The sequence below is a fragment of the Bombina bombina genome, chromosome 4 (assembly GCF_027579735.1).
Source record: "Bombina bombina isolate aBomBom1 chromosome 4, aBomBom1.pri, whole genome shotgun sequence".
NCBI classification, from domain to species: Eukaryota; Metazoa; Chordata; class Amphibia; order Anura; family Bombinatoridae; genus Bombina; species Bombina bombina.
The window spans coordinates 1,150,916,598-1,150,942,574 of NC_069502.1; the positions used below are offsets into that span (position 1 = coordinate 1,150,916,598).

At 40.6% G+C, this 25,977-nt stretch overlaps 1 long non-coding RNA gene across 1 annotated transcript in view; it reads left to right on the forward strand.

The window, feature by feature from the left end:
• Nucleotides 1-25,977, forward strand: part of LOC128658086 (uncharacterized) — a 64,494-nt gene that overhangs the window by 2,251 nt on the left and 36,266 nt on the right. The window contains exon 2 of the long non-coding RNA XR_008402131.1: nucleotides 3,343-3,548. This is a non-coding gene — a long non-coding RNA (uncharacterized LOC128658086). The remainder of the gene's footprint in view (nucleotides 1-3,342; nucleotides 3,549-25,977) is intronic.

A 25,977-nucleotide genomic window follows, 5' to 3' on the forward strand; every position in this document is an offset into this window, starting at 1 on the left:
CAGTTAATGCATGTGTTTTCTAGTAGAAGCGTGATCTCTGGCTGAGGTTTGGGTTTCCCATTTTGAATGATTGTGAGGAAGGGGGAATATTTGGACACATGGGGTGATGAGGTTGGTTGAGTGGGTAGTTGAAAGGGGAAATATGGGTTCTCTGTGAGGTGGGTTAGTGGGGAGGGTGTTGAAGATATGTGTTTATATTGCTTGATGTGTATGTCCCATAGTTTACAAGTTTCTGTTGTAATTATTGGGAGGTGTGCTGGTAGGTTCCGCTTATTCGGGGGCAACCAGCATTTACTGTCAAAGTAGTAAGTTTTGGATAGTAAATGTTCTAAAAGGATCCATTCTTTATGAGTCGACTTTCTGCACCAGTGAATTATTCTAGTAAAGAATGTGGCACGTCTATAATGTGCTAAATTTGGGATGCCAAGTCCACCCGACTCCTTAGGGCGAAACAGTGTGGCAGTAGCTATTCGGGGCCTTTTGTGTTGGCATATGAATGAGATAATTGACTTATGTAGATTATAGATCAGTGATTTTGGAATGGGGATTGGTAGGGTCTGGAAGAGGTATAATAGTTTGGGAAGGAGGATCATTTTAACTGAGTTAATCCTTCCAAGCCACGAAAGGGGTTTGCTGCTCCAGGATCTCAGGAGAGAGTGTGTCACAGTGGATACAGCTTTGAAGTTTGAATCAAGGATTATGTGAGTGTGCAGGGATATGTGGAGTCCTAGATATTTTATAGAGTGGAGTTGTGTACGAAAGTGGGCTAGTGATTGTATCGATTTGAGTTCCTTATTGTTTAGTCCGATGGGTAGTAGTTCGATTTAGTGATATTAATCTTGAAGTTAGAGAAGGTGCCATAAGTAGGAATTGTTTGCATGGGGGGGGGTATTGATAAGGGTGGTTGCGTAAGTGTAAGGAAGAGGTCATCAGTATATAAGGTAGCTTTATATTCCTGATGAGCTATTTTAAATCCGTGGATGGCCGTGTTGCGCCTAATGTGAGAGGATTGTACTTCCATAGCAAGGACAAATATTGGGGAGAGGGGGCAGCCCTGTTTCATGCCAATAGAGATATTGAATGGAAGGGATAGGGTATCATTTAGCTTAAATTTTGCCTGGGGGTTATTGTAAAAAGAGAACATTTTCCCTATAAAGGTTTGGTCGAAGCCAAATTGTTTAAGTGGTATCTGTAAGAATCTCCCATCTAATCTGTTTTGGTGGTATTGTCTTTATGTTCTCTGTTTGGGATGAATCCGGCCTGGTTGATATGGATAATTGATGGTAGGATGGATGGTGTTGATACGAATGGATAACACTTTGGCATACAACTTGATATCCGTGTTTAGGAGGGATATCGGTCTAAAGTTTGCGAGTGTAGTAGGGGGTTTGCCTGGTTTAGGGATTACCACAATTTGTGCTTCTAGCATAGATTGCGGAAAGGGATTGGTGTCACTTATGTCATTAAAAAGTTGAGTGAGATGGGGTAAGAGTAGAGAGGAGAAGGTGTGGTAGTATTTTCCAGTAAAGCCATTGTTGTTAAGTGATTTGATGGCTGCAAGAAGTTCTGGTTGGGAAATGGTACTGTTGAGGTTGTTGAGTTGATCGGATGTTAGGTTAGGTAACTGAGCCTGCGTGATGTAAGATAATAGGTCTGGGAAAGGTTTGTGTACCTAGGGGTCTTTTTGAATGTTGTATAGTGTTAAATAGTAATCGTAAAAGGATTGTAGAATATTGTTTGTTGTTTTGAGGGTGGCAGGGGGATTAGGTTGTTGTATTTCATTTATGTAGGACTTTAGTCTCTTTTTTTTCAGTGCTCTAGCTAGGAGTTTGCCTGACCTATTGCTCTCATAGTAGAACATACTGTTGGTTTTGGTGTGATTGCACTTAACTTTTAATATCAGCGCAACTTAAACGGAGCACAAACGATCACAAAAAACAAAATAGTTTGAGCGCCATTTGTAATCTATTCCTTAGAGTATTGCATAGAGAGAGAGAATTTAAAGGTATATAAAACCCAACATTTTTCTTTCATGTTTCAGATAGAGCATACAATTTCAAACAACTTTCCAGTTTACTTTTGTTATCAAATTCTATTATCGAATTTCTCTTGCTATCCTTTTTTGAAGTGAGCAGTCATGCACTCTACTGGGAGCTAGATGTACACGTTGGGTGAACAAATGAAAAAAGGCATATATGTGCAGCCACTAATACGCAAATAGCTCCCAGTAGTGCATTGCTGCTGATGAGCCTAACTATGTATGCTTTTCAACAAAAGGATACTAAGAGAACCAAGCAAATTAGATAATAAAAGTAAATTGGAACTTTTTTTTTCAAATTACACACTCTATCTGAATTACAAAAGGAAAATTTGGGGTTTACATCCCTTTAAGAAGTATAAATCACCCGGAACTTGTTCGTTCAGGGTGATTTAACAGGTGCTGCTCTTGCACAATTCGTTATGACAGCGCAGGGGGCAGGATTGCTTAAGTGAGTTCTTCTGTAATGTTACATTTTATCAAGTGATGCTGCATCACAAGTGGTGATTGCCGGCTGACTTGCCCCCTGCTGCCTGATAATGTTTTCTTTTAGTGTTTTTTAACTAGGGATGTGCATTTATCTAATTCAGTAGCAAACAAGTGGCTGACAGTGACATTCAGCTGTTTTCAGAGACATATTTCATCTTCTGAAAGTGCAGCACATTGAGATCTGTGAAAATATAGATGATGATTCAGATAGAGCATGTAAATTTTAAACAACTTTCCAATGTACTTCAAATTTGCTTTGTTCACTTGGTATTCTTAGATGAAAGCTAAACCTAGGTAGGCTCGTATGCTAATTTCTAAGCCCTTGAAGGCCGCTTCTTATCTAAATGCATCTGACAGGTTTTTCACAGCTAGAGGGCATTAGTTCATGCGTGCCATATAGATAACATTGTGCTCACGCCCGTGGAGTTACCTAGGAGTCAGCACTGATTGGCTAAAATAGAAACCTGTCTAAAGAACTGAAATAAGGGGGCAGTCTGCAGAGGCTTAGATACAAGGTATTTACAGAGGTAAAAAGTATATTAATATAACTGTGTTGGTTATGCAAAATCTTTTTAAACAATAATAATTCTGGAGTAGACTGACCCTTTTCTCCACAAGAAGAAATCCGGCTCCAAAAAGAGCCAAATGCCACTGGTAGCCACCATCTTCGGCAGTAAGTTGCTGCTGAATTAGACAAATCCACATCCCTATTTTTAACAATATATTTAACTGATTATATAAAAATAGCAGGTTAAAGAAAAAGTATTTGTAATTCGTATTAATACCTTTTTATTTTTACATTTCCTGTATGTCAGTATGAAAAACAAGATTTCCAAATAACCAAGGAATTTCTAAAGAAGAATAAAGAAGTGGCTCAGTCAGGCTACAGAGATTACCGTGAAGTTTCCAAACGATTCCAGCTGCCTGTTGGAGAATACATCATTGTCCCTCACACGTATAATCCTAATCAGGATGCAGATTTTTGCCTTCGAGTTTTCTCAGAAAAGAACGCTGACTCGCAGTAAGTATACATTTTGTAGTGGGCACCGAATGATCCTAGATTTATACAGCGCTCACCACCATCACGGTTTTGGAGCTCTGCTTTACTAACCCTCCTGCAGCTTTACCTTCCTGGAAATGTCCCAATTTTCAAAGTGAAACCAGGTTTTGCCCAACAAACTGCACCCATAGCACCCCAACCCTGCCTATAAAACCGCACCCATAACACCACCAACCATGCCTATAAAACCGCACCCATAACACCACCAACCCTGCCTATAAAACCGCACCCATAACACCACCAACCCTGCCTATAAAACTGCACCCATAACACCCCCAACCCTGCCTATAAAACCGCACCCATAACACCACCAACCCTGACTACAAAACCACACCCATAACACCATTAACCCTGCCTATAAAACCGCACCCATAACACCACAAACCCTGCCTACAAAACCGCACCCATAACACCCCAAACCCTGACTATAAAACCTTCTAACTGTATAAGTTACAATTGTTACATACTAACACACACGGCTCCAAAAGGAAATGAAGGTTTTTCCACAACCCGACAAACAAGAAATTTAAGTTTGTGCACACCTCAACAAAAAAAATCAAAATGTAATCCTCATAGATTTAGTATTGAGTATTTTACTACCTCACTAAAGCACAAACACTATTATAACATATATTATGTTTATTATATACTAGAATTTTGAATATCAGCATTTTGTTCTCTCTTTGGTAAAAAGTGTCAGTTTCTTTATACTGTTGCGTAAACATAAGATCAACACACAGTAAGATATTTACCATCGTATTTTATTATTACTTATTATTCGGCCAGATTACGAGTTTTGCACTATGAGTGAAAAAGCTTCATAACGCTGCTTTTTCACTACCGCTGCTATTACGAGTCTTGCAGGTATAGGTGTACCGCACACTTTTTTGGCCGTAATGCAACGTAACTACCGCAACTTTCAAAAAGTCCTTTTTCAATGTGACCTCCATAGCTCCGGTATTACGAGCTTTGCCTGGGAGGTCAAAAAGTGAGCAGTACAGCCTATACCGACAAGATTCGTACCGCCATCTAAAGTCAGTAGTTATGGGTTTTACGTTACAAAGCTGTAGCATAAAACTCATAACTAAAGTGTTACAAAGTACACTGACACCGATAAACTACCTATTAACCCCTAAACCAAGGCCCATCGCAAACACTATAATACATTTATTAACCCATAATCTGCTGCTCCGGACATCGCCACCACTATAATAAACATATTAACTCCTAAACCGCCGCACTCCCGCATCGCAAACACTAGTTAAATAATATTTTTTTTCTTTATTATTTCTTTATTATAGTTTTCCAGATATACAATATAGTTATTCATACAAAAAATTTAACAGTGTATTTGTCACTTAGCCTGAATCCAAGTCCATGATATCACCATCAGTAGGTGAGAGTATTGCATGTACTATTGTAGCCCAGAACTGGTACAACATAGATGTTCTTGTCTTGTCCATTCGTTCTAGGTCAGAACTTATTGCTTTAACAATTCTTTTTTAATATCTAGAAATACATTACAAGTATTAGACCAATAACAATAACAATAAACAATAAACAATAAATTGCAGAGATCTACCATTATTTAGATCTTAATAACCTTGGCACTTGAAAAGCGATTGCTCCAACTGGTGTATTTAAATAAATGAGATGCAAGCATATTTATGCTTCAGTTCCCCTTCTTACCCCAGGGTCCCTGTATAGAGTATCATCTGGTTTCCAATTTAATTTAATTTTGGTGTAGGTCTTCATCTGTCTTTCCCATATATGTGTCCCAAAAGAACACCATGTTATTATAAAAGTTTAAGCGATTTGTTTTGAAATAAAAATATCTTTCTAAGGACAATGCCTCTTGAACTCTACCTCTCCATTTCCACATGTCTACTAGTTAAATATTATTAACCCCTAATTAGTGATGTCCCGAACTGTTCGCCCGCGAACGATTCACGGCGAACATAGTATGTTCGCGTTCGCGGCTGTGGGCGAACACATGTGATGTTCGATCCTCCCCCTATGTGTCATCATTGAGGAAACTTTGACCCTGTATGTCACAGCCTTCTGACACATTAGAGCCAATCAACATCAGACACTCCCTCACAGACCCTCCCAGCTCCTTGGAAGCCGCCATTTTAGACTCATAACGACCTTGCTTTCTTAGTGAGAGGACGTGTTGTTTTTGTGCTGCTGACATTACAGGGAGTGCAGAATTATTAGGCAAATGAGTATTTTGACCACATCATCCTCTTTATGCATGTTCTCTTACTCCAAGCTGTATAGGCTCGAAAGCCTACTACCAATTAAGCATATTAGGTGATGTGCATCTCTGTAATGAGAAGGGGTGTGGTCTAATGACATCAACACCCTATATCAGGTGTGCATAATTATTAGGCAACTTCCTTTCCTTTGGCAAAATGGGTCAAAAGAAGGACTTGACAGGCTCAGAAAAGTAAAAAATAGTGAGATATCTTGCAGAGGGATGCAGCACTCTTAAAATTGCAAAGTTTCTGAAGCGTGATCATCGAACAATCAAGCGTTTCATTCAAAATAGTCAACAGGGTCGCAAGAAGCGTGTGGAAAAACCAAGGCGCAAAACAACTGCCCATGAACTGAGAAAAGTCAAGTGTACAGCTAACAAGATGCCACTTACCACCAGTTTGGCCATATTTCAGAGCTGCAACATCACTGGAGTGCCCAAAAGCACAAGGTATGCAATACTCAGAGACAGGGCCAAGGTAAGAAAGGCTGAAAGACGACCACCACTGAACAAGACACACAAGCTGAAACGTCAAGACTGGGCCAAGAAATATCTCAAGACTGATTTTTCTAAGGTTTTATGGACTGATGAAATGAGAGTGAGTCTTGATGGGCCAGATGGATGGGCCCATGGCTGGATTGGTAAAGGGCAGAGAGCTCCAGTCCGACTCAGACACCAGCAAGGTGGAGGTGGAGTACTGGTTTGGGCTGATATCATCAAAGATGAGCTTGTGGGGCCTTTTCGGGTTGAGGATGGAGTCAAGCTCAACTCCCAGTCCTACTGCCAGTTTCTGGAAGACACCTTCTTCAAGCAGTGGTACAGGAAGAAGTCTGCATCCTTCAAGAAAAACATGATTTTCATGCAGGACAATGCTCCATCACACGCGTCCAAGTACTCCACAGCGTGGCTGGCAAGAAAGGGTATAAAAGAAGAAAATCTAATGACATGGCCTCCTTGTTCACCTGATCTGAATCCCATTGAGAACCTGTGGTCCATCATCAAATGTGAGATTTACAAGGAGGGAAAACAGTACACCTCTCTGAACAGTGTCTGGGAGGCTGTGGTTGCTGCTGCACGCAATGTTGATGGTGAACAGATCAAAACACTGACAGAATCCATGGATGGCAGGCTTTTGAGTGTCCTTGCAAAGAAAGGTGGCTATATTGGTCATTGATTAGTTTTTGTTTTGTTTTTGAATGTCAGAAATGTATATTTGTGAATGTTGAGATGTTATATTGGTTTCACTGGTAAAAATAAATAATTGAAATGGGTATATATTTGTTTTTTGTTAAGTTGCCTAATAATTATGCACAGTAATAGTCACCTGCACACACAGATATCCCCCTAAAATAGCTAAAACTAAAAACAAACTAAAAACTACTTCCAAAAAATATTCAGCTTTGATATTAATGAGTTTTTTGGGTTCATTGAGAACATGGTTGTTGTTCAATAATAAAATTAATCCTCAAAAATACAACTTGCCTAATAATTCTGCACTCCCTGTATAGGGAAATAGATAGCTAGGCTAGTGTATTTAGTGTCCACTACAGTCCAGAAGGACTCATGTCATCTCTGCTGCAAGGACAGCACCCCAAAAAGCCCTTTTTAGGGCTATAATTCGAGCCGTTTTTTTTTTTTCTCGTATTTTTATTAGCATTTGCCTGGCTTTCAGCCTGTGTGTAGCTCACAGCATATGCTGTGATTACTGCCACCACTGATATCTGCCTAACAACATTAGTTTAAATTTAACCAACAAATTTTTTTAATTATTTTGCTAGTGTAATTTATTTTCATTTTCTATCAGGCCTGTGTCACACAGCATATACTCTGGTTCATTGCTCTGTGCCAGCCACCAGTTTTAATATCCGTTTATAACATTATTTTAAATTTAAAAAAAAAATTTAAATCATTTTGCTAGTGTAATCTAATTACATTTTCTATCAGGCCTGTGTCTGTCAGGCTCACACAGCATTAATATACTTCATTTTTTTCAGTCTTTTGGTTAATTGCTCTGTGCCACGCAGCCACCACTCATATCTTCTGCACCTTATTTTAAATATAAAAAAAAAAAAATTAAATTTTTTTGTTAGTGTAATCTAATATCATTTTCTTTCAGGCCTGTGTGTTTTGCTGACATACAGAGCATACTGTGTTTACTTGCTGCCCTCCCTAGTCTATGAGCCATGACTCATATGTGTTTAACCTTTTTTTAATTCCCCCCCCAAAAAAAAAAAATTAAATCATTTTTCTAGTGTAATCTAATAGTATTTTCTATCAGGCGTGTGTGTATCTGACTTACAGAGCCTACTGTTTTTAATAGCTGCCCTTCCAAGGCTATCAGCCACGACTCATATGTGCTTAACCATTTTCTTTAAATTCCCAAAAAAAATCTTTAAATCATTTTGCTAGTGTAATCTAATTTTATTTTTTATCAGGCCTGTGTCTAACTGTCTATCTGACTTACACAGAATACTGTTGTTAATTGCTGCCCTACATAGCAGCCAGCCAGTGCGACCACTCATATGTGCAGTGCACTTCTTAACATTATTTTAATATTAAAATATAAAATTTTAAATTATTTTGCTAGTGTAATCTAACTTAATTTTCTATCAGGCCTATGTTTTTCTCACTTACACAGCATACTGTGTTAAATTGCTGCCCTTCCTACCAGCCACGACTCATATCTGCCAGTCTGTGTGCCAGGCCCAACTAGCCAATTAGTGCCACCAATCATAGTTGTTGTAACAGTATTGAAAACATTGTGAATCATCACTTTTTTGACTGTGAATCTGCAGTCTAGTAGTGCCATTGAATTGCAGTTCCCTCCTGCCTGCCAGCCTGTGTGCCAGGCCCAACTAGCCAATTAGTGCCGCCAATCATAGTTGTTGTAACAGTATTGTTAATCTTTAAAATTACAAATTTTTCGCTTGTGATTCATCAGTTTGCTCGTGCCATTGAATTGCACTTTCCTCCTGCCTGCCAGCGTGTTTTCCAGGCCCAACTAGCCAATTTGTGCCACCAATCATAATTCTTGTAACAGTATATAAAAAATTTAAAATCATATTTTTTTTGACTGCAAATATTCAGTCTCCTAGTGCCATTGAATTGCAGTTTAAAATTTTAAATTATTTTGCTAGTGTAATCTAACTTAATTTTCTATCAGGCCTGTGTTTTTCTCACTTACACCACATACTGTGTTAAATTGCTGCCCTACCTACCAGCCATGACTCATATCTGCCAGCCTGTGTGCCAGGCCCAACTAGCCAATTAGTGCCACCAATCATAGTTGTTGTAACAGTATTGAAAACATTGTGAATCATCACTTTTTTGACTGTGAATCTGCAGTCTAGTAGTGCCATTGAATTGCAGTTCCCTCCTGCCTGCCAGCCTGTGTGCCAGGCCCAAACTAGCCAATTAGGGCAAGCAATCATAGTTGTTGTAACAGTATTGTTAATATTTAAAATTAAACATTGTTCGATTGTGATTCATCATTTGGCTTGTTGCATTGAATTGCACTTTCCTCCTGCCTGCCAGCCTGTGTGCCACGCCCAACTAGCCAATTAGTGCCACCAATCATATTTCTTGTAACAGTATATAAACATTTTTAAATCATAATTTTTTTAACTGCAAATCTTCAGTCTCCTAGTGCCATTGAATTGCAGTTTCCTCCTGCCTGGCAGCCTGTGTGCCTGTCCCAACTAGCCATTTAGTGCCACCAATTATAGTTGTTTAAACAGTATTGAAAAAATTGTAAATTATCACTTTTTTGACTGTGAATCTGTAGTCTAGTAGTGCCATTGAAGTGCAGTTCCCTCCTGCCTGCCAGCCTGTGTGCCAGGCCGACTTGCCAACTAGTTACACCAATCATATTTGTTGTCACATTATTGTTATTATTTAAAATAAAAAATTATTTGATTGTTATTCTGAATCCTCAGTTTTCTCGTGCCATTGAATCGCACTTTCCTCCTGCCTGGCAGCCTGTGTGCCAGGCCCAACTAGCCAAGTAGTGCTAGCAATCATATTTCTTTTAACAGTCTTGAAAAAATTGTAAATCATCACTGTTTTGACTGTGAATCTGCAGTCTCCTAGTGCCCTTGAATTGCATTGTCCTCCTGCCTGCCAGCCTGTGTGCCAGGTCGATTTGCCAACTAGTTACACCAATCATAATTGTTGTCACAGTATTGTTAATAATTTAAATTAAAAAAATTTTGATTGTTATTCTGAATCCTCAGTTTGCTCGTGCCATTGAATTGCACTTTCCTCCTGCCTGCCAGCCAGTGTGCCAGGCCGACTTGCCAACTATTTTCACCAATCATAATTGTTGTCACAGTATTGTTAATTATTAAAATTAAAAAATTTTTGATTGTTATTCTGAATCCTCAGTTTTCTCGTGCCATTGAATTGCATTTCCCTCCTGCCTGCCAGCCTGTGTGCCAGGCCCAACTAAATTAGTGCCAGCAATCATATTTATTTTAACAGTCTTGCAAAAATTGTCAATCATCACTGTTTTGACTGTCAATCTGCAGTCTACTAGTGTCCTTGAATTGCATTCTCCTGCCTGCCAGCCTGTGTTCCAGGCCGACTTGCCAACTAGTTACACCAATCTTATTTGTTGTCACAGTATTGTTAATAATTAAAAATAAAAATTTTTGGATTGTTATTCTGAATCCTTAGTTTGCTCGTGCCATTGAATTGCACTTTCCTCCTGCCTGCCAGGCCTGTGTGCCAGGCCGACTTGCCAACTATTTACACCAATCATATTTGTTGTCACAGTATTGTTAATAATTAAAATGTAAAAATTTTTGCTTGTTATTCTGAATCCTCAGTTTTCTCGTGCCATTGAATTGCACTTTCCTCCTGCCTGCCAGCCTGTGTGCCAGGCCCAACTAGCCAATTAGTGCCAGCAATCATATTTATTTTAACAGCATTGCAAAAATTGTCAATCATCACTGTTTTGACTGTCAATCTGCAGTCTACTAGTGTCCTCGAATTTCATTTTCTCTTGTAAGGGGTATCCAGTCCACGGATCATCCATTACTTGTGGGATATTCTCCTTCCCAACAGGAAGTTGCAAGAGGATCACCCCCAGCAGAGCTATTATATATAGCTCCTCCCCTAACTGCCATATCCAGTCATTCTCTTGCAACTCTCAACAAAGATGGAGGTAGTAAGAGGAGTGTGGTGAAATATAGTTAGTTTTTTCTTCAATCAAAAGTTTGTTATTTTCTAATAGTACCGGAGTTGTACTATTTTATCTCAGGCAGTATTTAGAAGAAGAATCTGCCTGCGTTTTCTATGATCTTAGCAGCTTGTAACTAAGATCCACTGCTGTTCTCACATATGCCTGAGGAGTGAGGTAACTTCAGAGGGAGAATGGCGTGCAGGTAATCCTGCTATTGAGGTATGTGCAGTTTTAAGTTTTTCTAGGGACTAGAAAATGCTGCTGGTACCTGATTAATGTAAGTTAAGCCTAAAAACAGTGATTTAATAGCGACTTGTATCAGGCTTACTACCAGAGATATATACTCTGATAATATGGTAATATAAAACGTTTGCTGGCATGTTTAATCATTTTTATATATGCTTTGGTGATAAAACTTATTGGGGCCTAGTTTTTTCCACATGGCTGGCTTGATTTTTGCCTAGAAACAGTTTCCTGAGGCTTTCCACTGTTGTACTATGAGTGGGAGGGGCCTATTTTAGCACTTTTTTGCGCAGTTAAAATTACAGACAGAGACATTCAGCTTCCCTCAGCAGTTCCCTGCATGCTCTAGGACATCTCTGAAGGGCTCTAAAGGCTTCAAAAGTCGTTTATTGGGGAAGGTAGGGCCACAGTTGAGCTGTGGCAGTTGTTGTGACTGTTTAAAAAACGTTTATTTCGTTTTTTTGATCCGTTTTTTGCATTAAGGGGTTAATCATCCATTTGCAAGTGGGTGCAATGCTCTGCTAACCTATTACATACACTGTAAAAATTTCGTTTGATTTACTGCCTTTTTTCACTGTTTTTCAAATTTTGACAAAATTTGTTTCTCTTAAAGGCACAGTACCATTTTTTATATTTGCTTGTTAACTTGATTTAAAGTTTTTCCAAGCTTGCTAGTCTCATTGCTAGTCTGTACAAACATGTCTGACATAGAGGAAACCCCTTGTTAATTATGTTTAAAAGCCATGGTGGAACCCCATATGAGAATGTGTACTAAATGTATTGATTTCACTTTAACCCCTTAATGACCACAGCACTTTTCCATTTTCTGTCCGTTTGGGACCAAGGCTATTTTTACATTTTTGCAGTGTTTGTGTTTAGCTGTAATTTTCCTCTTGCTCATTTACTGTACCCACACATATTATATACCGTTTTTCTCGCCATTAAATGGACTTTCTAAAGATACCATTATTTTCATCATATCTTATAATTTACTATAAAAAAAATTATAAAATATGAGGAAAAAATGGAAAAAAACACACTTTTTCTAACTTTGACCCCCAAAATCTGTTACATATCTACAACCACCAAAAAACACCCATGCTAAATACTTTCTAAATTTTGTCCTGAGTTTAGAAATACCCAATGTTTACATGTTCTTTGCTTTTTTTGCAAGTTATAGGGCCATAAATACAAGTAGCACTTTGCTATTTCCAAACACATTTTTTTTTCAAAATTAGCGCTAGTTACATTAGAACACTAATATCTTTCAGGAATCCCTGAATATCCCTTGACATGTATATATTTTTTTTTAGAAGACATCCCAAAGTATTGATCTAGGCCAATTTTGGTATATTTCATACCACCATTTCACCGCCAAATGCAATCAAATACAAAAAATCGTTCACTTTTTCACAAATTTTTTCACAAACTTTCGGTTTCTCACTGAAATTATTTACAAACAGCTTGTGCAATTATGGCATAAATGCTTGTAAATGCTTCTCTGGGATCCCCTTTGTTCAGAAATAGCAGACATATATGGCTTTGGCGTTGCTTTTTGGTAATTAGAAGGCCGCTAAATGCCACTGCGCACCACACGTGTATTATGCCCAGCAGTTAAGGGGTTAATTAGGGAGCATGTAGGGAGCTTGTAGGGTTAATTTTAGCTTTAGTGTAGTGTAGTAGACGACCCCAAGTATTGATCTAGCCCCATTTTGGTATATTTCATGCCACCATTTCACCGCCAAATGCGATCAAATTAAAAAAAACTTTAAATTTTTCACAATTTTAGGTTTCTCACTGAAATTATTTACAAACAGCTTGTGCAATTATGGCACAAATGGTTGTAAATGCTTCTCTGGGATCCCCTTTGTTCAGAAATAGCAGACATATATGACTTTGGCGTTGCTTTCTGGTAATTAGAAGGCCGCTAAATGCTGCTGCGCCTCACACGTGTATTATGGCTAGCAGTGAAGGGGTTAATTAGGGAGTTTGTAGGAAGCTTGCAGGGTTAATTTTAGCTTTAGTGTAGAGATCAGCCTCCCACCTGACACATCCCACCCCCTGATCCCTCCCAAACAGCTTCCTTCCCTCCCCCACCCCACAATTGTCCCCGCCATCTTAAGTACTGGCAGAAAGTCTGCCAGTACTAAAATAAAAGGGTTTTTTAAAAATAATAAAAATTTTTTTTTTAGCATATTTACATATGCTACTGTGTAGGATCCCCCCTGAGCCCCCAACCTCCCTGATCCCCCCCCAAAACCCGCTCTCTAACCCTCCCCTCTGCCTTATTGGGGGCCATCTTGGGTACTGGCAGCTGTCTGCCAGTACCCAGTTTGCAAGGAAATATGTTGTTTTTTTATTTTTTCCCCCGGTTTTTCTGTAGTGTAGCTTCCCCCCTCCCCACAGACCAACCCCCACCACCTAAATGATTGCTTTTTTATAACATTTATTTTACATTTTTTTTTATTTTCCTGAACTTTTTTTTCTGTGTGTAGCGGTTCCCACCCGCTCCCCTCCCCGTGCACGCGCCCGCCCCCACCCTCCCGTGCACGTGCGCGCGTCAGTGCGCGGCCCTGGCATACCGGCCCACGATCCCGCCCCCCTCCACATCACGAGGGCCATAGATGGCCGCCACCCGCCTCCCGGTTCGGCTCCCACCCACACAAACGCACTGTAAAGCCACGATCTCCGGTGCAGAGAGGGCCACAGAGTGGCTCTCTCTGCACCGGATGGCTTAGAAAGGTTATTGCAGGATGCCTCCATATCGAGGCATCACTGCAATAACCGGAAAGCAGCTGGAAGCGAGCAGGATCGCTTCCAGCTGCTTTCCACACCGAGGACGTGCAGGGTACGTCCTCAGGCGTTAACTGCCTTTTTTTTGAGGACGTACCCTGCACGTCCTCGGTCGTTAAGGGGTTAAACAATAAAGATCAGCTTTTGTCTTTAAAAAATTTATCACCAGAGGATTCTGGCAAGGGGGAAGTTATGCCGACTAACTCTCCCCACGTGTCAGACCCTTTGACTCCCGCTCAAGGGACTCACGCTCAAATGGCGCCAAGTACATCAAGCACGCCCATAGCGATTACTTTACAAGACATGGCGGCAGTCATGGATAATACACTGTCAGCGGTATTAGCCAGACTACCTGAACTTAGAGGAAAGCATGATAGCTCTGGTGTTAGGCGTAATACAGAGCATGCAGACGCTTTAAGAGCTATGTCTGATACTGCCTCACAATATGCAGAAGCTGAGGAAGGAGAGCTTCAATCTGTGGGGGATATCTCTGACTCAGGGAAACCTGATTCTGATATTTCTACTTTTAAATTTAAGCTTGAGAACCTCCGTGTTTTGCTTAGGGAGGTTTTAGCTGCTCTGAATGACTGTGACACAATTGCAGTGCCAGAGAAATTATGTAGACTGGATAAATACTTTGCAGTGCCGGCGTGTACTGAGGTTTTTCCAATACCTAAAAGGTTTACAGAAATTATTAATAGGGAGTGGGATAGACCCGGTGTACCGTTTTCCCCCCCTCCTATTTTTAGAAAAATGTTTCCCATAGACGCCACCACACGGGACTTATGGCAGACGGTCCCTAAGGTGGAGGGAGCAGTTTCTACTTTAGCAAAGCGTACTACTATCCCTGTCGAGGACAGCTGTGCTTTTTCAGATCCTATGGATAAAAAATTAGAGGGTTACCTTAAGAAAATGTTTATTCAACAAGGTTTTATCCTGCAGCCCCTTGCAAGCATTGCTCCTGTCACTGCTGCTGCGGTGTTCTGGTTTGAGTCTCTGGAAGAGGCTTTACAGACAACGACTCCATTGGAGGACATACTTAACAAGCTTAGAGCACTTAAGCTAGCTAATTCTTTTGTTTCTGATGCCATTGTTCATTTGACTAAACTAACGGCTAAGAATTCTGGATTTGCCATCCAGGCGCGTAGGGCGCTATGGCTTAAATCTTGGTCAGCTGACGTGACTTCAAAGTCCAAACTACTTAACATTCCCTTCAAGGGGCAGACCCTATTCGGGCCTGGTTTGAAGGAAATTATTGCTGACATTACTGGAGGTAAAGGTCATGCCCTTCCTCAGGACAGGTCCAAAATCAAGGGCCCAAACAGTCTAATTTTCGTGCCTTTTGAAACTTCAAGGCAAATGCAGCATCAACTTCCTCTGCCACAACAAGAGGGAACTTTTGCTTAGTCCAAGACGGCCTGGAAACCTAACCAGTCCTGGAACAAAGGCAAACAGGCCAAAAAGCCTGCTGCTGCCTCTAAGACAGCATGAAGGAACAGCCCCCTATCCGGTAACGGATCTAGTAGGGGGCAGACTTTCTCTCTTCGCCCAGGCGTGGGCAAGAGATGTTCAGGATCCCTGGGTGTTGGGGATTATATCTCAGGGGTATCTTCTGGACTTCAAGGCTTCTCCTCCACAAGGGAGATTTCACCTTTCACGATTATCTGTCAACCAGATAAAGAAAGAGGCATTCTTACACTGTGTGCAAGACCTCCTAGTTATGGGAGTGATCCATCCAGTTCCAAAGGAGGAACAAGGACAGGGATTTTACTCAAATCTGTTTGTGGTTCCCAAAAAAGAGGGAACCTTCATACCAATCTTAGATTTAAAGATCTTAAACAAATTCCTCAGAGTTCCATCATTCAAAATGGAAACTATTCGGACCATCCTACCTATGATCCAGGAGGGTCAATATATGACTACGGTGGATCTAAAGGATGCTTACCTTCACATTCCGATACACAAAGATCATCATCGGTTCCTAAGGTTTGCCTTTCTGGACAGGCATTACCAGTTTGTGGCTCTTCCCTTCGGGTTAGCTACAGCCCCAAGAATTTTTACAAAGGTTCTGGGGTCGCTTCTGGCGGTTCTAAGGCCACGGGGCATAGCTGTGGCCCCTTATCTAGATGACATCCTGATACAGGCGTCAAATTTCCAAATTGCCAAGTCCCATACAGACATAGTTCTGGCATTTCTGAGGGTCACACGGGTGGAAAGTGAACGAGGAGAAGAGTTCTCATGTCCCCACTCACAAGAGTCTCCTTCCTAGGGACTCTGATAGATTCTGTAAAGATGAAAATTTACCTGACGGAGTCCAGGTTATCAAAACTTCTAAATTCTTGCCGTGTTCTCCACTCTATTCCGCGCCCTTCGGTGGCTCAGTGCATGGAGGTAATTGGCTTAATGGTAGCGGCAATGGACATAGTTCCGTTTGCGCGCCTACATCTCAGACCGCTGCAATTATGCATGCTCAGTCAGTGGAATGGGGATTACACAGATTTGTCCCCTTTACTAAATCTGGATCAAGAGACCAGAGATTCTCTTCTCTGGTGGCTATCTCGGGTCCATCTGTCCAAAGGTATGACCTTTCGCAGGCCAGATTGGACAATTGTAACGACAGATGCCAGCCTTCTAGGTTGGGGGTGCAGTCTGGAAACTCCTGAAGGCTCAGGGATTGTGGACTCAGGAGGAGAAACTCTTCCCAATAAATATTCTGGAATTGAGGGCAATATTCAATGCTCTTCAGGCTTGGCCTCAGTTAACAACCCTGAGGTTCATCAGATTTCAGTCGGACAACATCACGACTGTGGCTTACATCAACCATCAAGGGGGAACAAGGAGTTCCTTAGCGATGTTAGAAGTCTCCAAAATAATTCGCTGGGCAGAGAAACACTCTTGCCACCTATCAGGGATCCATATCCCAGGTGTAGAGAACTAGGAGGTGGATTTTCTAAGTCATCAGACTTTTCATCCGGGGGAGTGGGAACTCCATCCGGAGGTGTTTGCTCAATTGATTCATCGTTGGGGCAAACCAGAACTGGATCTCATGGCGTCTTGTCAGAACGCCAAGCTTCCTTATTATGGATCCAGGTCCAGGGACCCGGAAGCGACGCTGATAGATGCTCTAGCAGCGCCTTGGTCTTTCAACCTGGCTTACGTGTTTCCACCGTTTCCTCTGCTCCCTCGACTGATTGCCAAAATCAAGCAGGAGAGAGCATCAGTGATTTTGATAGCGCCTGCGTGGCCACGCAGGACCTGGTATGCAGACCTAGTGGACATGTCATCCTTTCCACCTTGGACTCTGCCTTTGAGATGGAGACCTTCTACTTCAAGGTCCTTTCAATCATCCAAATCTAATTTCTCTGAGACTGACTGCATGGAGATTTGAACGCTTGATTTTATCAAAGCGTGGGCTTCTCCGAGTCTGTTATTGATACCTTAATACAGGCATGAAAGCCTGTTACCAGGAAAATCTTCCATAAGATATGGCGTAAATATCTTTATTGGTGTGAATCCAAGAGTTACTCATGGAGTAAGGTTAGGATTCCCAGGATATTATCTTTTCTCCAAGAGGGTTTGGAGAAAGGTTTATCAGCTAGTTCTTTGAAGGGACAGATCTCTGCTCTGTCTATTCTTTTGCACAAGCGTCTGGCGGATGTTCCAGACGTTCAGGCGTTTTGTCAGGTGTTGGTTAGAATCAAGCCTGTGTTTAAACCTGTTGCTCCCCCATGGAGCTTAAATTTGGTTCTTAAAGTCCTTCAAGGGGTTCCGTTTGAACCTCTTCATTCCATAGATATCAGGCTTTTATCTTGGAAAGTTCTTTTTTTGATGGCTATTTCCTTGGCTCGTAGAGTCTCCGAGTTATCTGCTTTACAATGTGATTCTCCTTATCTGATCTTCCATGCAGATAAGGTAGTTCTGCGTACAAAACCTGGGTTTTTGCCTAAGGTAGTATCTACTAAGAATATCAATCAAGAGATTGTTGTTCCATCATTGTGTCCTGATCCTTCTTCATAGAAAGGAAACGCCTTTACATAATCTGGATGTGGTTCGTGCTTTAAAGTTTTACTTACAAGCTACTAAAGATTTTCGTCAAACATCTGCTTTGTTTGTTGTTTACTCTGGACAAAGAAGAGGTCAAAAGGATTTGACAACCTCTCTTTCGTTTTGGCTAAGAAGCATAATCCGCTTAGCCTATGAGACTGCTGGACAGCAGCCTCCTGAAAGGATTACAGCTCATTCTACTAGAGCTGTGGCTTCCACTTGGGCCTTTAAAAATTAGGCTTCTGTTGAACAGATTTGCAAGGCGGCGACTTGGTCTTCACTTCATACTTTTTCAAAAATTCTACAAATTTGATACTTTTGCTTCTTCGGAGGCTTATTTTTGGGAGAAAGGTTTTACAGGCAGTGGTACCTTCCATTTAAGTTCCTGCCTTGTCCTCCCTTCATCCGTGTACTTTAGCTTTGGTATTGGTATCCCACAAGTAATGGATGATCCGTGGACTGGATACACCTTACAAGAGAAAACACAATTTATGCTTACCTGATAAATTTATTTCTCTGTGGTGTATCCAGTCCACGGCCCGCCCTGTCATTTTAAGGCAGGTCAAAATTTTAGATTAAACTACAGACAACCACTGCACCCTATGGTTTCTCCTTTCTCGGCTTGTTTCGGTCGAATGACTGGATATGGCAGTTAGGGGAGGAGCTATATAGCAGCTCTGCTGTGGGTGATCCTCTTGCAACTTCCTGTTGGGAAGGAGAATATCCACAAGTAATGGATGATCCGTGGACTGGATACACCACAAGAGAAATAAATTTATCAGGTAAGCATAAATTGCACTTTCCTCCTGCCTGCCAGCCTGTGTGCCAGGCCGTCTTGCCAACTATTTACACCAATCATAATTGTTGTCACAGTATTGTTACTAATTAAAATTAAAAAAAATGTGATTGTTGTTCTGAATCCTCAGTTTTCTCGTGCCATTGAATTGCACTTTCCTCCTGCCTGCCAGCCTGTATGTCAGGCCCAACTAGCCAATTAGTGCCAGCAATCATATTTGTTGTCACAGTATTGTTATTAATTAAAAATTAAAAAAATGTTTTATTGTTGTTCTGAATCCTCCAGTTTGCTCCTTGCCATCTGAATTGCACTTTCCTCCTGCCTGCCAGCCTGTGTGCCAGGCTGACTTGCCAACTATTTACACCAATCATATTTGTTGTCACAGTATTGTTAATAATTAAAATTAAAAAAAAATTGATTGTTGTTCTGAATCCTCAGTTTGCTCGTGCCATTGAATTGCACTTTCCTCCTGCCTGGCAGCCTGTGTGCCAGGCCGACTTTCCAACTATTTACACCAATCATATTTGTTTTCACAGTATTCTTAATAATTAAAATTTAAAAAATTTTTAATTGTTGTTCTGAATCCTCAGTTTGCTTGTGCCATTGAATTGCACTTTCCTCCTGCCTGCCAGCCTGTGTGCCAGGCCCAACTAGCCAATTATTCCCAGCAATCATATTTATTTTAACAGTATTGCAAAAATTGTCAATCATCACTGTTTTGACTGTCAATATTCAGTCTACTAGTGTCCTTGAATTGCATTTTCCTCCTGCCTGCCAGCCTGTGTGCCAGGCCGACTTGCCAACTAGTTACACCAATCTTATTTGTTGTCACAGTATTGTTAATAATTAAAATTAAAAAATTTGGGATTGTTATTCTGAATCCTCAGTCTGCTCGTGCCATTGAATTGCACTTTCCTCCTGCCTGCCAGCCTGTGTGCCAGGCCGTCTTGCCAACTATTTACACCAATCATAATTGTTGTCACAGTATTCTTACTAATTAAAATTGAAAAAAATTTTGATTGTTGTTATGAATCCTCAGTTTGCTCATGCCATTGAATTGCACTTTCCTCCTGCCTGCCAGCCTGTGTGCCAGGCCCAACTAGCCAATTAGTGCCAGCAATCATATTTATTTTAACAGTATTGGAAAAATTGTCAATCATCACTGTTTTGACTGTCAATCTGCAGTCTACTAGTGTCCTTGAATTGCATTTTTCTCCTGCCTGCCAGCCTGTGTGCCAGGCCGACTTGCCAACTAATTAAACCAATCTTATTTGTTGTCACAGTATTGTTAATAATTAAAATTAAAAAAAATTTGATTGTTATTCTGAATCCTCAGTTTGCTCGTGCCATTGAATTGCACTTTTCTCCTGCCTGCCAGCCTGTGTGCCAGGCCGTCTTGCCAACTATTTACACCAATCATAATTGTTGTCACAGTATTGTTACTAATTAAAATTAAAAAAAAATGTGATTGTTGTTCTGAATCCTCAGTTTGCTTGTGCCATTGAATTGCACTTTCCTCCTGCCTACCAGCCTGTGTGCCAGGCCCAACTAGCCAATTAGTGCCAGCAATCATATTTCTTTTAACAGTATTGCAAAAATTGTCAATCATCACTGTTTTGACTGTCAATCTGCAGTCTACTAGTGTCCTCGAATTGCATTTTCCTCCTGCCTGCAAGCCTGTGTGCCAGGCCGACTTGCCAACTAGTTACACCAATCTTATTTGTTGTCACAGTATTGTTAATAATTTTGATTACAAATTTTTGGATTGTTATTCGGAATCCTCAGTTTGCTTGTGCCATTGAATTGCACTTTCCTCCTGCCTGCCAGCCTGTGTGCCAGGCTGTCTTGCCAACTAGTTACACCAATCATAATTGTTGTTACAGTATTGTTAATAATTAAAGTTAAAAAATTTTTGATTGTTGTTCTGAATCCTCAGTTTTCTTGTGCCATTGAATTGCACTTTCCTCCAGCCTGCCAGCCTGTGTGCCAGGCCCAACTAGCCAATTAGTTCCAGCAATCATATTTCTTTTAACAATATTGCAAAAATTGTCAATCATCACTGTTTTGACTGTCAATCTGCAGTCTGCTAGTGTCCTTGAATTGCATTTTCCTCCTTCCTGCCAGCCTGTGTGCCAGGCCGACTTGCCAACTATTTAAACCAATCATATTTGTTGTCACAGTATTGTTAATAATTAAAATTAAAAAAATTTGGATTGTTATTCTGAATCCTCAGTTTGCTCGTGCCATTGAATTGCACTTTCCTCCTGCCTGCCAGCCTGTCTGCCAGGCCGACTTGCCAACTATTTACACCAATCAGGGGCCCGATCCGATAAAAATCGTCGCCCGCAAAAGCTGGCGACGCCAATATTTGCGCTGGTTTGGTATCCTATATACGGCGTAACCTAGAAGTACGCGCGTATATTTCTGCCGTCGCCCGTAGTTTTTTGGGCCATAGGCAGGTATACCAAACCAGCACAGTTTGGTATCCAATATACAGCGTAAGGACTTACATGGCGAAAATGGAGAAATCTTACTCCATTTTCACCTCGCCACAAAAAGCAGCCGTAAGAAGCCTTACGCTGACTATTGGAGCCCCGTAACTACCTAAAATACCTGCTAAATTAAACCTAACACCTAACGCATGCGCAATGTCTATCTACCTGTGAACCGCGATCTGCTAAATAAAACCTAACACCTAACGCATGCGCAATGTCTATCTACCTGTCAACCACGATCCCCCGCCGCAATCCCTAATAAAGTATTTAACCCCTAAACCGCCGCTCCCGGACCCCGCCGCCATCTACATAAACTAACTCCCTACTGTGAGCCCCTAAAAACCGCCACCATCTAACTGATCTATCCCCTAATGTGAACCCCTAAAACCACCGCCATCTACCTTATCTATCCCCTAATGTGAACCCCTTACACCGCCGCCATCTACCTTATCTATCCCCTAATCTGACCCCTTACACCGCCGCCACATATATAAAAATTATTAACCCCTAATCTAATCCCCCTATACTGCCGCCAGCTATATAAATATTATTAACCCCTAATCTAATATCCCTAAAGTAATAATCTCTATTACCAGCCCTTAAAAGGGCCTTTTGCGGGGCTTTGCCCCAAAGTAAACAGCTCTTTTGCCCTATAACCTGCCCTCCGTACACCGCTGCCACCTATATTAATAGTATTAACCCCTATTGTAAGCCCCTTACACCGCCGCCATCTATATTAAAATTATTAACCCCTAATTTAATCTACCTACCCCGCCGCCAGCTATATTATCTATATTAACCCTAAGTATATTATAGTTAATATAGTTATTACATTATATATATTAACTATATTAACCCTAATTATATTAGGGTTAATATAGTTAATATAGTTACTATAGTATTTATATTAACTATATTAACTCTATCTAAACTAACACCCCTAACTAAATTCTTATTAAATAAATCTAATTCATATATAAACTAAAATATTCCTATTTAAATCTAAATACTTACCTATAAATAAACCCTAAGACCTAGATTTGGAGTTTGGCGGTAGGCCATGAAAACCAGCGTTAGAGGCTCCTAACGCTGGTTTTAGGCTACCGCCGGTATTTAGAGTCACTCAAAATAGGGTCTAACGCTCACTTTTCAGCCCGCGACTTTTCCATACCGCAGATCCCCTTACGTCAATTGCGTATCCTATCTTTTCAATGGATCTTTCTAACTCCGGTATTTAGAGTCGTTTCTGAACGTGAGCGTTAGACATCTAACGACAAAACTCCAGCCGCAGGAAAAAAGTCAGGTAGTTAAGAGCTTTATGGGCTAACGCCGGTTTATAAAGCTCTTAACTACTGTACTCTAAAGTACACTAACACCCATAAACTACCTATGTACCCCTAAACCGAGGTCCCCCCACATCGCCGCCACTCGATTACATTTTTTTAACCCCTAATCTGCCGACCGCCACCTACGTTATCCTTATGTACCCCTAATCTGCTGCCCCTAACACCGCCGACCCCTGTATTATATTTATTAACCCCTAATCTGCCCCCCACAACGTCGCCGCCCAGCTACCTACACTTATTAACCCCTAATCTGCCGACCGCAAAGTGCCGCCACCTACGTTATCCTATATGTACCCCTAATCTGCTGCCCCTAGCACCGCCGACCCCTATATTATATTTATTAACCCTAATCTGCCCCCCACAACGTCGCCTCCACCTGACTACACTTATTAACCCCTAATCTGCCGACCACAAAGCGCCCGCCACCTACGTTATCCTTATGTACCCCTAATCTGCTGCCCCTAACACCGCCGACCCCTATATTATATTTATTAACCCCTAATCTGCCCCCCTCAACGTCGCCTCCACCTGCCTACACTTATTAACCCCTAATCTGCCGAGCGGACCGCACCGCTACTATAATAAAGTTATTAACCCCTAATCTGCCTCACTAACCCTATAATAAATAGTATTAACCCCTAATCTGCCCTCCCTAACATCGCCGACACCTAACTTCAATTATTAACCCCTAATCTGCCGACCGGAGCTCCACCGCTATTCTAATAAATTGATTAACCCCTAAAGCTAAGTCTAACCCTAACACTAACACCCCCCTAAGTTAAATATAATTTACATCTAACGAAATAAATTAACTCTTATTAAATAAATTATTCCTATTTAAAGCTAAATACTTACCTGTAAAATAAATCCTAATATAGCTACAATATAAATTATATTTATATTATAGCTATTTTAGGATTATATTTATTTTACAGGTAACTTTGTATTTATTTTAACCAGGTACAATAGCTATTAAATAGTTAAGAACTATTTAATAGCTAAAATAGTTAAAATAATTACAAATTTACCTGTAAAAGAAATCCTAACCTAAGTTACAATTAAAACTAACACTATACTATCAATAAATTAATTAAATAAACTACCTACAATTACCTACAATTAACCTAACACTACACTATCAATAAATTAATTAAAATACAATTCCTACAAATAAATACAATTAAATAAACTTGCTAAAGTACAAAAATAAAAAAGAACTAAGTTACAAAAAATAAAAAAATATCTACAAACATAAGAAAAATATACAACAATTTTAAACTAATTACACCTACTCTAAGCCCCCTAATAAAACAACAAAGCCCCCAAAATAAAAATGCCCTACCCTATTCTAAATTACTAAAGTAAAAGCTCTTTTACCTTACCAGCCCTGAACAGGGCCCTTTGCGGGGCATGCCCCAAGAAGTTCAGCTCTTTTGCCTGTAAAAAAAAACCATACAATACCCCCCCCACCATTACAACCCACCACCCACATACCCCTAATCTAACCCAAACCCCCCTTAAATAAACCTAACACTAAGCCCCTGAAGATCATCCTACCTTGTCTTCACCTCACCAGGTATCACCGATCGGTCCTGGCTCCAAAATCTTCATCCAACCCTAGCCGGGGTTGGCGATCCATCATCCGATGGCTGAAGAGGTCCAGAAGAGGCTCCAAAGTCTTCATCCTATCCGGGAAGAAGAGGCGATCCGGACCGGCAACCATCTTGATCCAAGCGGCATCTTCTATCTTCATCCGATGACGACCGGCTCCATCCTGAAGACCTCCACCGCGGACCCATTTTCCTCCGGCGACGTCCAACTGAAGAATGACGGTTCCTTTAAGGGACGTCATCCAAGATGGCGTCCCTCGAATTCCGATTGGCTGATAGGATTCTATCAGCCAATCGGAATTAAGGTAGGAATATTCTGATTGGCTGATGGAATCAGCCAATCAGATTGAGCTCGCATTCTATTGGCTGATCGGAAAAGCCAATAGAATGCAAGCTCAATCTGATTGGCTGATTGGATCAGCCAATCGGATTGAACTTGATTCTGATTGGCTGATTCCATCAGCCAATCAGAATATTCCTACCTTAATTCCGATTGGCTGATAGAATCCTATCAGCCAATCGGAATTCGAGGGACGCCATCTTGGATGACATCCCTTAAAGGAACCGTCATTCTGCAGTTGTACGTCGCCGGAAGAAGATGGGTCCGCGGTGGAGGTCTTCAGGATGGAGCCGGTCGTCATCGGATGAAGATAGAAGATGCCGCTTGGATCAAGATGGTTGCCGGTCCGGATTGCCTCTTCTTCCCGGATAGGATGAAGACTTTGGAGCCTCTTCTGACCTCTTCAGGCACCGGATGATGGATCGCCAACCCCCGCTTGGGTTGGATGAAGATTTGGAGCCAGGACGGATCGGTGATACCTGGTGAGGTGAAGACAAGGTAGGATGATCTTCAGGGGCTTAGTGTTAGGTTTATTTAAGGGGGGTTTGGGTTAGATTAGGGGTATGTGGGTGGTGGGTTGTAATGTTGGGGGGGGGTATTGTATGTTTTTTTTTTCAGGCAAAAGAGCTGATCTTCTTGGGGCATGCCCCGCAAAGGGCCCTGTTCAGGGCTGGTAAGGTAAAGAGCTTTTAACTTTAGTAATTTAGAATAGGGTAGGGCATTTTTTATTTTGGGGGGCTTTGTTGTTTTTATTAGGGGGCTTAGAGTAGGTGTAATTAGTTTAAAATTGTTGTAATATTTTTCTTATGTTTGTAGATATTTTTTTATTTTTTGTAACTTAGTTCTTTTTTATTTTTTGTACTTTAGTTAGTTTATTTAATTGTATTATTTGTAGGAATTGTATTAATTAATTTATTGATAGTGTAGTGTTAGGTTAATTGTAGGTAATTGTAGGTAGTTTATTTAATTAATTTATTGATAGTATAGTGTTAGTTTTAATTGTAACTTAGGTTAGGATTTCTTTTACAGGTAAATTTGTAATTATTTTAACTATTTTAGCTATTAAATAGTTCTTAACTATTTAATAGCTATTGTACCTGGTTAAAATAAATACAAAGTTACCTGTAAATAAATATAAATCCTAAAATAGCTATAATATAAATATAATTTATATTGTAGCTATATTAGGATTTATTTTACAGGTAAGTATTTAGCTTTAAATAGGAATAATTTATTTAATAAGAGTTAATTTATTTCGTTAGATTTAAATTATATTTAACTTAG